This window comes from Rutidosis leptorrhynchoides, chromosome 3, assembly GCF_046630445.1.
Source record: "Rutidosis leptorrhynchoides isolate AG116_Rl617_1_P2 chromosome 3, CSIRO_AGI_Rlap_v1, whole genome shotgun sequence".
NCBI classification, from domain to species: domain Eukaryota; kingdom Viridiplantae; phylum Streptophyta; class Magnoliopsida; order Asterales; family Asteraceae; genus Rutidosis; species Rutidosis leptorrhynchoides.
Genome location: NC_092335.1, coordinates 575,036,887 through 575,048,097, shown reverse-complemented (window position 1 = coordinate 575,048,097; position 11,211 = coordinate 575,036,887). Strand labels below are relative to the sequence as shown.

Here is an 11,211-nt window from a genome sequence, read left to right as displayed (position 1 = left end):
TTATTTAAACGATTACAACTAAAAAATAGAATAATTACAACTAGAAACTTTACATATTGGGATGATATTGCGACTAAATATATGTTCGTTTATAGCACTATCAGATATATTGGACCTTATATTGGGACTTATGATATATTGATCCAATACCGAATCTCATGTAGAAAACTTTGATGTATATTGGGCTTACCGAATCTATAAAGCCCAACAACTCAAATCTGGTGGACATTTGATATTTTCAGTCCCTGTCAAGTTTCATGTTTTGCAAGATCAGTCCCCTAACCGAATCTTAGGGCAAATTTGGCACTTTTATTCCCTGACACGTTTCAGAATTTTGCAAGGGCAGTCCAAATACCGAATCTGACTCATTTTTTTGATACTTTTGGCCCCTGACTTTTGACAGAATTTTCAGAAGTGGTTGATAATGTTAAAAAAGAACATATATTTCATAGCATTATCCTTCAAGAACAACAAGCTTTTAGTTGCAATTGTTCTATTTACAAGTGATATTCATTTAAATAATAAAAGGTGAAGACAAAAGATAGATTCGACGATTTGAAAACGCAAATGACAAAAAAGCTAAAAAGTACAAAGTACAATCCAAGTGGTTCAAATTATTGATGAGAAATGTCTAGAAATTACAAGAGTACAAGCCGCAAAACGCAAAGTACAGGATATTAAATCGTACGAAAGGACGTTCGAAAATTCGGAACCAAGACATGAACCAACTATCAACGTACGACTCAACGGAGCTAAAATTACAAGTCAACTATGCACAAGAATATAATATAATATATAATTAATTATATATAATATTATATATTATAAATAATTAGCAGCCCATGTTTAATTCACTATGGTGAGCTGGAATCCAAAGCTCCATGACTGCGGAGCTGTGAAGAAGAAAAGTACCGCACTCGCGGAGCTGCACAGTGCAAAATGGGCCTATAAAAGCCAATGCATTCGGACGATCTCCTCATCCTTTTTTCTTTCTTTATATCTACGTAAAATATATATATATATATATATATATATATATATATATATATATATATATATATATATATATATATATATATATATATATATATATATATATATATATATATATATATAATTTTAATTTTAATTTTAATTTAAGCTTAATAATAATAAGGTTATAGTGGCGAATGTTTTAAGTTTGTAAGTCGAAACTCTGTCCGTGTAACACTACGCGATTAATATTCATTGTAAGTTATGTTCAATCTTTTTAATTTAATGTCTCGTAGCTAAGTTATTATTATGTTTATTTAAGCCAAAGTAATCGTGATGTTGGACCAAATATTAAGACGGGGTTATTGGGCTTTGGACCATAATTGGGGTTTGGACAAAAGACCGACAATTGTGGAAATTGGACTATGGGCTATTAATGGGCTTTATATTTGTTTAACTGAATGATAGTTCGTTAATTTAATATATAGATTTACAATTTGACGTATCTATAAATAACCACATACACTCGATCGGACACGATGGGCGGGATATTTATAAATACTAATAATCGTTCATTTGACTGGACACGGGGATGGATTAATAGTCAATGGACTCATTAAATCAGGGGTGGATTACATACAAGGACACTTGGTGTAATTGTTTACAACGTATTAAAACCTTGGGTTACACGCAGTCGATAACCTGGTGTAATCATTAACAATTTATTAAAACCTTATTACAGTTTAAGTCCCCAATTAGTTGGAATATTTGACTTCGGGTATAAGGGTAATTTGACGAGGACACTCGCACTTTATATTTATGACTGATGGACTATTATGGACAAAAACCAGATTGACTTATCAAATAATCCAGGACAAAGGACAATTAACCCATGGTAATAAATTAAAATCAACACGTCGAACATCATGATTACGGAAGTTTAAATAAGCATAATTCCTTTATTTTATATCTCATCGCATTTTATTTATTGCACTTTTAATTATCGTACTTTTAATTATCGCACTTTTATTTATCGTCATTTACTTTACGCTTTAAATTAAGTTGTATATATATTTAATATTTTACATTAGGTTTTAATTGTGACTTAAGACATAAAATCGACAAACCAGTCACTAAACGGTAAAACCCCCTTTTTATAATAATAATAATATTACTTATATATATATTTATTGATACAAATATAGTTTAAAACATATATAGCGTTAAACTCAGCTAGCTCCCTGTGGAACGAACTGGACTTACTAAAAACTACACTACTCTACGATTAGGTACACTGCCTATAAGTGTTGTAGCAAGGTTTAGGTATATCCATTCAATAAATAAATAAATAACTTGTGTAAAATTGTATCGTATTTAATAGTATTTCGTAGTAAAATATAATCTATTTCGTACTACATCTCGAACAACATCAAGTATTTTTGGCGCCGCTGTCGGGGACGCCATAGAACGCTATAAAAAAATTTAGTTTTTAAGCTATTTTTGTAAAAATATATTTATATAAGTTTTAAAATATAAAAACAGAAAAAAGTATATATTTCTATATTTTTAAGTGTTTAAATTAAAAAGTTTTTTATTTTTTTAGTTACAAAAACTAATAAGTATTTTTTTAAGTTTTATTTAAATTATATTTTCTATAAATTAAAAACAGAAAAAAAAATAAAAAAAAAACTGAACCTGCACGAATTTGGCCTGCACGAAATCTGAATCTGCAAACTTCGCAGTCGCGGAGACTTTTGGGCATTAAGCATCCGCACTCACGGAGCTGTCTGACAGCTGTAACCTTGTACGCATTCATTGCTAATTAGGGTTTTAATAATTTAATTATTATTATTAACCTAATTAGGTTTTGATTTATTTAATTAACATTTAGTTTTAGTTTTAGTTTTATTTAGTAATATTAAGTTTATTAGTTATTATTAAATATATAAAATTAATACTTTTATAAAATAATATAAAAATAATATTTTTATATAAAAAAAGTAATTTTATCATTTCTTGTTTCTTTTTATAAATTGTATATTTTATTCATATAATTCGTAATTTGTATATTTTTCGTTCGTAATTAGTTTTAAACTTAATTTTTGCCGTAGTAATTTTATATTTCTAGATTCTTAGGCTTTGCCGTAAAATCCCTTAAGTGCTTTTTCTTTAGATTAAGATTTAGGCGCTTTAGAAATTTACGACGTCACTTATCGCTTTAGTTTTAAATCGATTTTAGTGCCTAATTAAGTTATTGCCGTTTTTGATATAGAATTCATTTTAAGCTTTAATTCCTTTAGACGCAATTTTTAATATTTAGTTTTTAGACTTTTAAGTTTCGACGCTTTACTTTCTTATTATTATTTTTCGACCTTTTATTTTTCGACGTTTTTCGACGCACTCTTTTTCTTCCTCTTATTTCTCGACGCTCTAGTTTCTAGGACATAGATTTTATCTTCAAAATTTCGACGAAAAAATTATTTTAAGCGGTTAAATTGATAGACATCCAAAATTTTCTGGTTCGTAGTAATAGTTGGATTTGTTAGTGGCGAGTTGCGGGCTTCCGATTTAAAGGGTCCTGGCTACCTGCTACATCTTTTGGCTATTCGAAACGTGGACAAAATCAGAAAAGTCTATTAATTTGATAACTTATATAATTTTTTTATTTTTATAACTAATAGGATATTCAGTGAATGCACCGAGCAAAACGTTTACCACCTTTCATACGTTCACCACCTGTAACTCGATCAAGACATCTAGCTAATATTGTCGCCGTTGATTTTTCTTTAGAATCATCATCTAGTCGACCAAGTACTCCTATTCAAATTTCTGATAATCCATTTTTTTAAACCTGACCTCACAATTGAGAACCCGGAGGATATTCAAGGACAATTCAGAGATCCTGAACCACTAATCATTCCTCCTGAACCACAAATTATACAACCAGAGATTGTCGAGGAAGAAACCATTAAATTAGAATCCCCTGGTGATTCAGATTCAACCAATTCAATCATGGAAAATCAAGAACCTCTAAGTATGAAAGATCGAATGAGAGCTACACGCACTGGCCAAGGTCATGCCATTACTCAACCAGACATTAATGCGTCAGATTATGAAATCAAGGGACAAATCCTACACATGGTAACTAATCAATGCCAATTTAGTGGTATCAGAAGGAAGATCCAAACGAACATCTTCGTACCTTTAATAGGATCTGTACTCTATTCAAAATCAGATAAGTTGAGGATGAACAGATCTATCTCATGTTATTTCCCTGGACTTTAAAGGGAGAAGCCAAAGATTGGTTAGAATCGTTACCTGAAGGGGCGATTGATACATGGGATGTTTTAGTTGAGAAATTTCTTAAAAGATTCTTTCCGGCATCTAAAGCCGTGAGACTTCAAGGAGAAATTATTACGTTCAAACAAATGCCAAATGAAACTTTATATGAAGCGTGGACAAGATTCGGAAAGTTGTTGAGAGGATGTCCTCAACATGGTTTAGACACTTATCAAATAGTACAAATATTCTACCAAGGATGCGACATTACTACACGAAAAGACATCGACATAGCAGCTGGTGGTTCCATTATGAAGAAAACCGCAACTGAAGCTTACAAAATTATTGATAACACAGCCTCCCACTCACATGAGTGGCACCAGGAAAAAGATATTCCTCGTTCATCTAAAGCGGCTAGAGCCGATTCTAGCCATGACTTTGATTCCATTTTCACAAAGTTAGACGCTTTCGAGAGACGAATGGAAAAGATGACTAAAGATATTCACGCAATACGCATTAGTTGTGAGCAGTGTGGAGGACCACATTTGACAAAAGATTGTCTCAGTATTGAACAAACAATGAAACAAAGAGAGAATGTTTCATACATTAACCAAAGGCCTGAAAATAATTATCAAAATAATTATCAACCGCCAAGACCAAACTACAATCAAAATCAGAATTATAACCGAAATGTTCCATACAACAACCAATAAGGTCCTAGCAATCAACAAGTATCCAATAATATTACAACCAGCAAAGACCTATTTTTCCAAATAAACCACCACAAACCGATGATAAAAAGCCAAATTTAGAAGACATGATGTCAAAGCTAGTTGAATATCAAATGCAGTTTTTCACATCTCAGAAACAAACTAATGAACAAAATGCTCAAACATTTAGAAATCAACAAGCTTCTATCCAAAATCTGGAACAAGAAGTGAGCAACCTAGCAAGGTTGATAGGTGAAAGAAAACTGGGGAGTCTACCTAGCGATACAAATGCTAACCCCCGGAATGAAACAGCTAAAGCCATTACCACAAGAAGTGGTATTAAACTTAAACCACCTGAAATGTCTGTAATTTCTGATGACGCTATTCCTACTCCACAGGTACCACAATCTGAGCAAGATAAGAAAACAGAACCGGTAGTTGAAAAGGTTAATAAAGATAACATAGTTAAGGAAAAGCCTTATGTTAAACCATACCAACCACCGCTTCCTTACCAGAGTAAAATGAGAAAAGAAAGACTTGAAGCCGAGCAATCCAAATTTTTGGATATGTTTAAATAAATAAATGTCAATCTTCCTTTCATTGATGTGATTTCAGGAATGCCAAGATATGCTAAATTCTTGAAAGATCTAATCACAAATAGAAAGAAAATGGAAGAACTCTCAGCTATTACAATGAATGCTAATTGTTCTGCAGTGCTGTTGAATAAACTACCAGCAAAACTCTCAGATCCAGGAAGTTTCACAATTCCATATTTTCTGGGTAGTCTTAGTTCAATAGAAGCATTGGCAGACTTAGGTGCTAGTATAAATTTAATGTCATATTCATTATACGCTAAACTAGATCTCGGATAATTAAAACCAACACGAATAAGCATACAACTAGCCGATCGATCAGTAAAATATCCTAGAGGGATAATGGAGAACATGCTAGTTAAAGTTGGTACTTTAGTATTTCCAGTAGACTTTGTTATTCTGGACATGGAAGAAGATTCTCGAGTTCCTCTCATATTAGGAAGACCATTCTTAAACACGACTAAAGCAATAATAGACGTGTTTGCTAAGAAACTGACTCTAAGTATAGAGGACGAGAGTGTTACCTTTTCTGTGGATAGAGCCATGCAACAACCGCAATCTGCAGATGATACATGTTATTATATTCAAACTATAGATTCACATGCAGAATTGTTACAAGAATTTCCAGAATTACAAGGAACGGGAGAATGTTCTTTAGGAGAAGGAACTGAACCAATTGATGAAGCTAAAATATTAGCCGCACTCATGGCTAATGAATACGAACCAACAAAAGAAGAACTTCAAATGCTAAAAAAAGAAGACAGATATCGATACAAATCATCGATAGAAGAACCACCGATATTAGAGTTAAAGCCACTTCCAAACCATTTGGAATACGCTAATTTACATGGTGAATCTGAATTACATGTAATAATATCGTCTTCTCTCACGAAAAATGAAAAATCTCAACTCATTTCTGTGCTAAATGTGACGACCCGGAAATTTCCGACCAAATTTAAACTTAATTCTTATTTGATTTCGACACGATAAGCAAAGTCTGTAAAGTTGAGTCTCAAAAATTTTGAACTATTTTTATGAATCCATTTGACCTTTGACTTTTTCCGACGACTCACAATACGATTACTTGTAAATAGATATGTATATAATTATATATATATATATATATATATATATATATATATATATATATATATATATATATATATATATATATATATATATGTAAATAATAAAATGAAATATTATATATTGTAATTGTTAGAATTAATTACGTAAATAATAATTATATATAATAAATATTATTTAGAAAGTATATATACATATAAATAAAGTGTATAGAATATATATTTAGTGATTTCGAAGTTATTTAGTAAACAACGGTAACGCTCAATTGTCATTCAATTGATAGTAAACGAGTTAAAAAGAACTTATGTGATTTTAAAATAAACGATGATCCGAAAATGAGTTTTATAAATTATAGGCTTATTAAAAATATAATAAATAATGAAACACACCAATAGGTATGACGTCAAGAATTTTAAAATGTTTAAAACAATATAGATATATATATAATTTTTATAAATATAAAATTAACCAATCATTGAATCATATTAAACTAAAATACATTGGGTTTTAGATAACAGATAAAAATTAAATACCAACCCGTGACTACACATTTAATACCCGAGTTTATTTAATTATTACACCGTGTTATATCTATACCCGTGATTAACCAGTAAAACACCCGTGACCTTATCTAATCTATCTATATTCCAGATTCATTTTATCAAACACCCAATTTTTCTCTCAAGAACACCCACTACTATTCATCATCATCATCAATCTTTTATCACTCAAGAACACCTTAAAAACTTGATGGATCATAAAATCGTTTATATATTCGGATTCCTCTCGAAGAGCTCTACACATCCATACCAACAATTTCATGATTTGTGTAAGTTTTAAAAACTCAAATTTTTGGGTTTTCATATTTTTGTTACATATTAGGGTAGATATAGTGTCTATTGCTCAAGTCTATATGATTATACATGATTGTATGTGTTATATTGCTCGTTTGATGTGTTTATGTTTAATCCCGAATTTGTTTTGTGTGGTTATAGAAACTTGGTTTTCTTGAATGTTAAATATTATGATATAATTAAAATCCTCTCAAAAAATTAATAATTTTAGGCTTTAGATTCGCGTATTTTCATTACCGTGTGCTTAAGATATGATTGATTGAAGTTTTTGTGATGAATATGTGATTATGTCAAATTCTGGAAAAATGGACATAGAATTGAATTTTAAACTGATCATAATTGTGTAGAGGATTTAAAAACACTCAAGTTAGACTAGGATATCATGCTATTTGGATTTGTAATACTCCCGTTATGCTTAATTGATCGTATATGAAAAACTGATTTGCTCAGTATTATAAAACTGACTTTTAAATTTATTTGAAGTATGATAGTGATTTAGGACTTTGCATATCTGAAAATTTCATATGTTGTAGTTAACGTTTCATCTAGGCCTTGCATCATTTGGATTTGTGAAGCTTGAGTAATGTGCGTGTCGAAATGGTAACCTGCATTCTGTCCAAATCTGTAACGTATGCACCTATAGTTTTATAGTAAGAGTTGTACACCTTTTGAGACCTTGGCCTTCTGGATTATCGAACTTTGTATGTTATGTGATAAATGTCTAGTTTATTGAAACCTTTGAAACCCGATACATTGTGCACACTAAGGCCGTAGATTTAGTAACTTCTAAATTGAGCTGAAACAGAATGTCCAATTTGATTGAATAAACTGTACCAATTGGCTAAACAAAAGTTTCTCATTTAAGGATATGTGGTAATTTGACTTGTCCTTGAACTAGGACCACTGACCTAGCTTGATTTGCATGTCCCTAGCTCCGGTTATAGCCATTACGAGATTGGTGCGCAGTCAGAAACTGATTTAGCGAACCATAAATGTACCTCTTCTGAAACCCGACTTGTAGACATCGTATGAGGCCCTGGCTGGATTTTTTGGAATTGATTTTGAGTCTACTTTTGATCTGGAGTTTTCCATGTTACCATGTTTTATGTGTTATGAATTATGTCCGATGTTTGTATGACGCGCGTGAAAATTTGTGACAATACGTGTTAACTACAAACTAAACAGGCCAATATGTTTAATTAACTTGAGTTCTGGAAAATGTGGATTTTATATTTGAAAAGTTCATGATTAGTAGTTAAGTTTTCATATAGGTGTTGTATCTTAAAAGTTTCTAGATTTTGAGATAATTGCATGCGAAAATGGACACCCGAACTTGGACCGTCCATTTGGACACTTGACCCGTTTGAGTCTAAAAATGTCAAAATGGATAACGGTCAGCGTAAACAAATCCTATATGTTGATTTAAGTATGCCTGCAAGTTTTGGTGCTTTAAAAATGAGTTTTGGGTCTATTTTGGTTTAAAGAGAGATTTATGACCTATTCGGGTCAAACGTGAATAAATTGCCCCATATGCATAATTTTAGAAAACGAAAGTCACCAACACATCTAAAATGTTATTTTTGAGCTGTGATACAAATTTGGTTAACTCAGGTCAGCCGAATTCAAATTTGGATCGTTAACCGAAAGTTTTAGCATTTTTAACAAAAGTGTCAAAAATGACTCTCGAGCCTACTTTGCGGACTCATAAGTTGAAATTGGTTAAGTTTGGATAAAAACCATTAATTGATATTGAAAGTATTTACGACAAGCTTTAAAACGATATGTTATATGTATAATTTTGTCGAGACTAAACTGGTCTAAAACGAGTACGAAAATGGAACATCAGGGCTGATCCAATGCTGTTAACAACAGCAAAACTCAGCATTTAGTGTTTTGAAGGACTGTTTTCGCGAGGTCATAACTTTCAAACTGTAACTCCGTCTTTGTCAAATAAACTGTCTATAGAAAGGTGTGATGACATACTTTCCAACGGTCACGACCCAAAGTATTATATCGGATTTGGTGGGACCCGAAATCAGCTGTAAAGTTACTACATATACATATATGTAAATAATATTGTTTTTACTAAATAAAAATGTATAACTTAAGTTTGACCTATGTTTGACTATTTGACCAACTTGAGTAATATTATGAGATTGTTGACTGGTGTTGACTATGTTGACTGTGTTTGACTTGCGTTTGACTTACATTTGACTTACTTTGACTTTTGTTGACTTTTGCTAAATTTATGAGTAGGACTTGAGCAATAAGACTATACGAACCCTATAGACCGACCTAGCTTATTAGACACTTATTGACCAACATATGTTCTCTAGGTTGGGGTCTACGGTTACTTGCATTCCGATTTTCGGTCACATCTCTGTGATTTATTTCTGAAGTTGTCAGGTGAGTTTCATTTGCCTTTTTACCCTTTATATTTTTGGGCTGAGAATACATGCGCAATTTTTATAAATGATTTACAAAATAGACACAAGTACGTGAAATTACATTCTATGGTTGAATTATCGAAATCGAATATGCCCCTTTTTATTTAGTCTGGTAATCTAAGAATTAGGGAACAGACACCCTAATTGACGCGAATCCTAAAGATAGATCTATCGGGCCCAACAAGCCCCATCCAAAGTACCGGATGCTTTAGTACTTTGAAATTTATATCATGTCCGAAGGAGGATCCCGGAATGATGGGGATATTCTATATGCATATTGTTAATGTCGGTTACCAGGTGTTCAATCCATATGAATGATATTTTTGTCTCTATGCATGGGACGTTTATTTATGAGAATTGGAAATATGAAATCTTGTGGTCTATTAAAATTATGAAATGTTTGTTTATGATAAACTAATGAACTCATCAACCTTTTGGTTGACACTTTAAAGCATGTTTATTCTCAGGTATGAAAGAAATCTTCCGCTGTTCTTTTGCTCATCTTAGAGATATTAATTGGAGTCATTCATGACATATTTCAAAAGACGTTGCATTCGAGTCGTTGAGTTCATCAAGATTATTATTAAGTCAATTATAGTAAGATATATTATGAAATGGTATGCATGTCGTCAACCGTAGATGTAATGAAAGATTGTCTTTTCAAAAATGAATGCAATGTTTGTAAAATGTATTATATAGAGGTCAAGTACCTCGCGATGTAATCAACTGTTGTGAATCGTTCATAATCGATGTGGACTTTGTCCGGATGGATTAGGACGGGTCCTTTCAGTTGGTATCAGAGCGATGGTCTTAGCGAACCAGGTCTACATTAGTGTGTCTAACTGATAAATCGTTAGGATGCAATAGTGAGTCTGGACTTCGACCGTGTCTGCATGTTAAAAGTTTTGCTTATCATTTTTGTCGGAAATCATCTGCTTATCATCCTTAGGAAATTACTTGCTTATCATTCTTAGTCTAGACACATCTTACTGCAATGATTGCATGAATAGTGTATAGACAAAAAAAAATCATATCTTAACGTATCTGCTACTTCATATCTTAGCGTACCTGTTATTGTTATCTTTGCCTGACAGCTTCCGTAGATTCCTCCGTAACTTATGGGATTTTAGTATTATATATGCATATGTAAATTATGTATTGCAGGGTACTAATCTATATCCTATAATCTAATTCTTCTCGAAAATCCTTCATCTGATCGTACGGGATGAATCCTTCAACCAGTTCGAGTCCCTCGAATTCCGATAACTAT

General features: G+C 32.0%; 1 non-coding gene across 1 annotated transcript; it reads right to left on the bottom strand.

The window, feature by feature from the left end:
- Positions 1-4,367: 4,367 nt before the first annotated feature.
- LOC139903568 (small nucleolar RNA R71) lies at positions 4,368-4,474 on the bottom strand. Its single transcript, XR_011778379.1, has one exon. It is a non-coding gene; the product is annotated as a small nucleolar RNA R71 (small nucleolar RNA).
- Between the last annotated feature and the right edge of the window lie 6,737 nt (positions 4,475-11,211).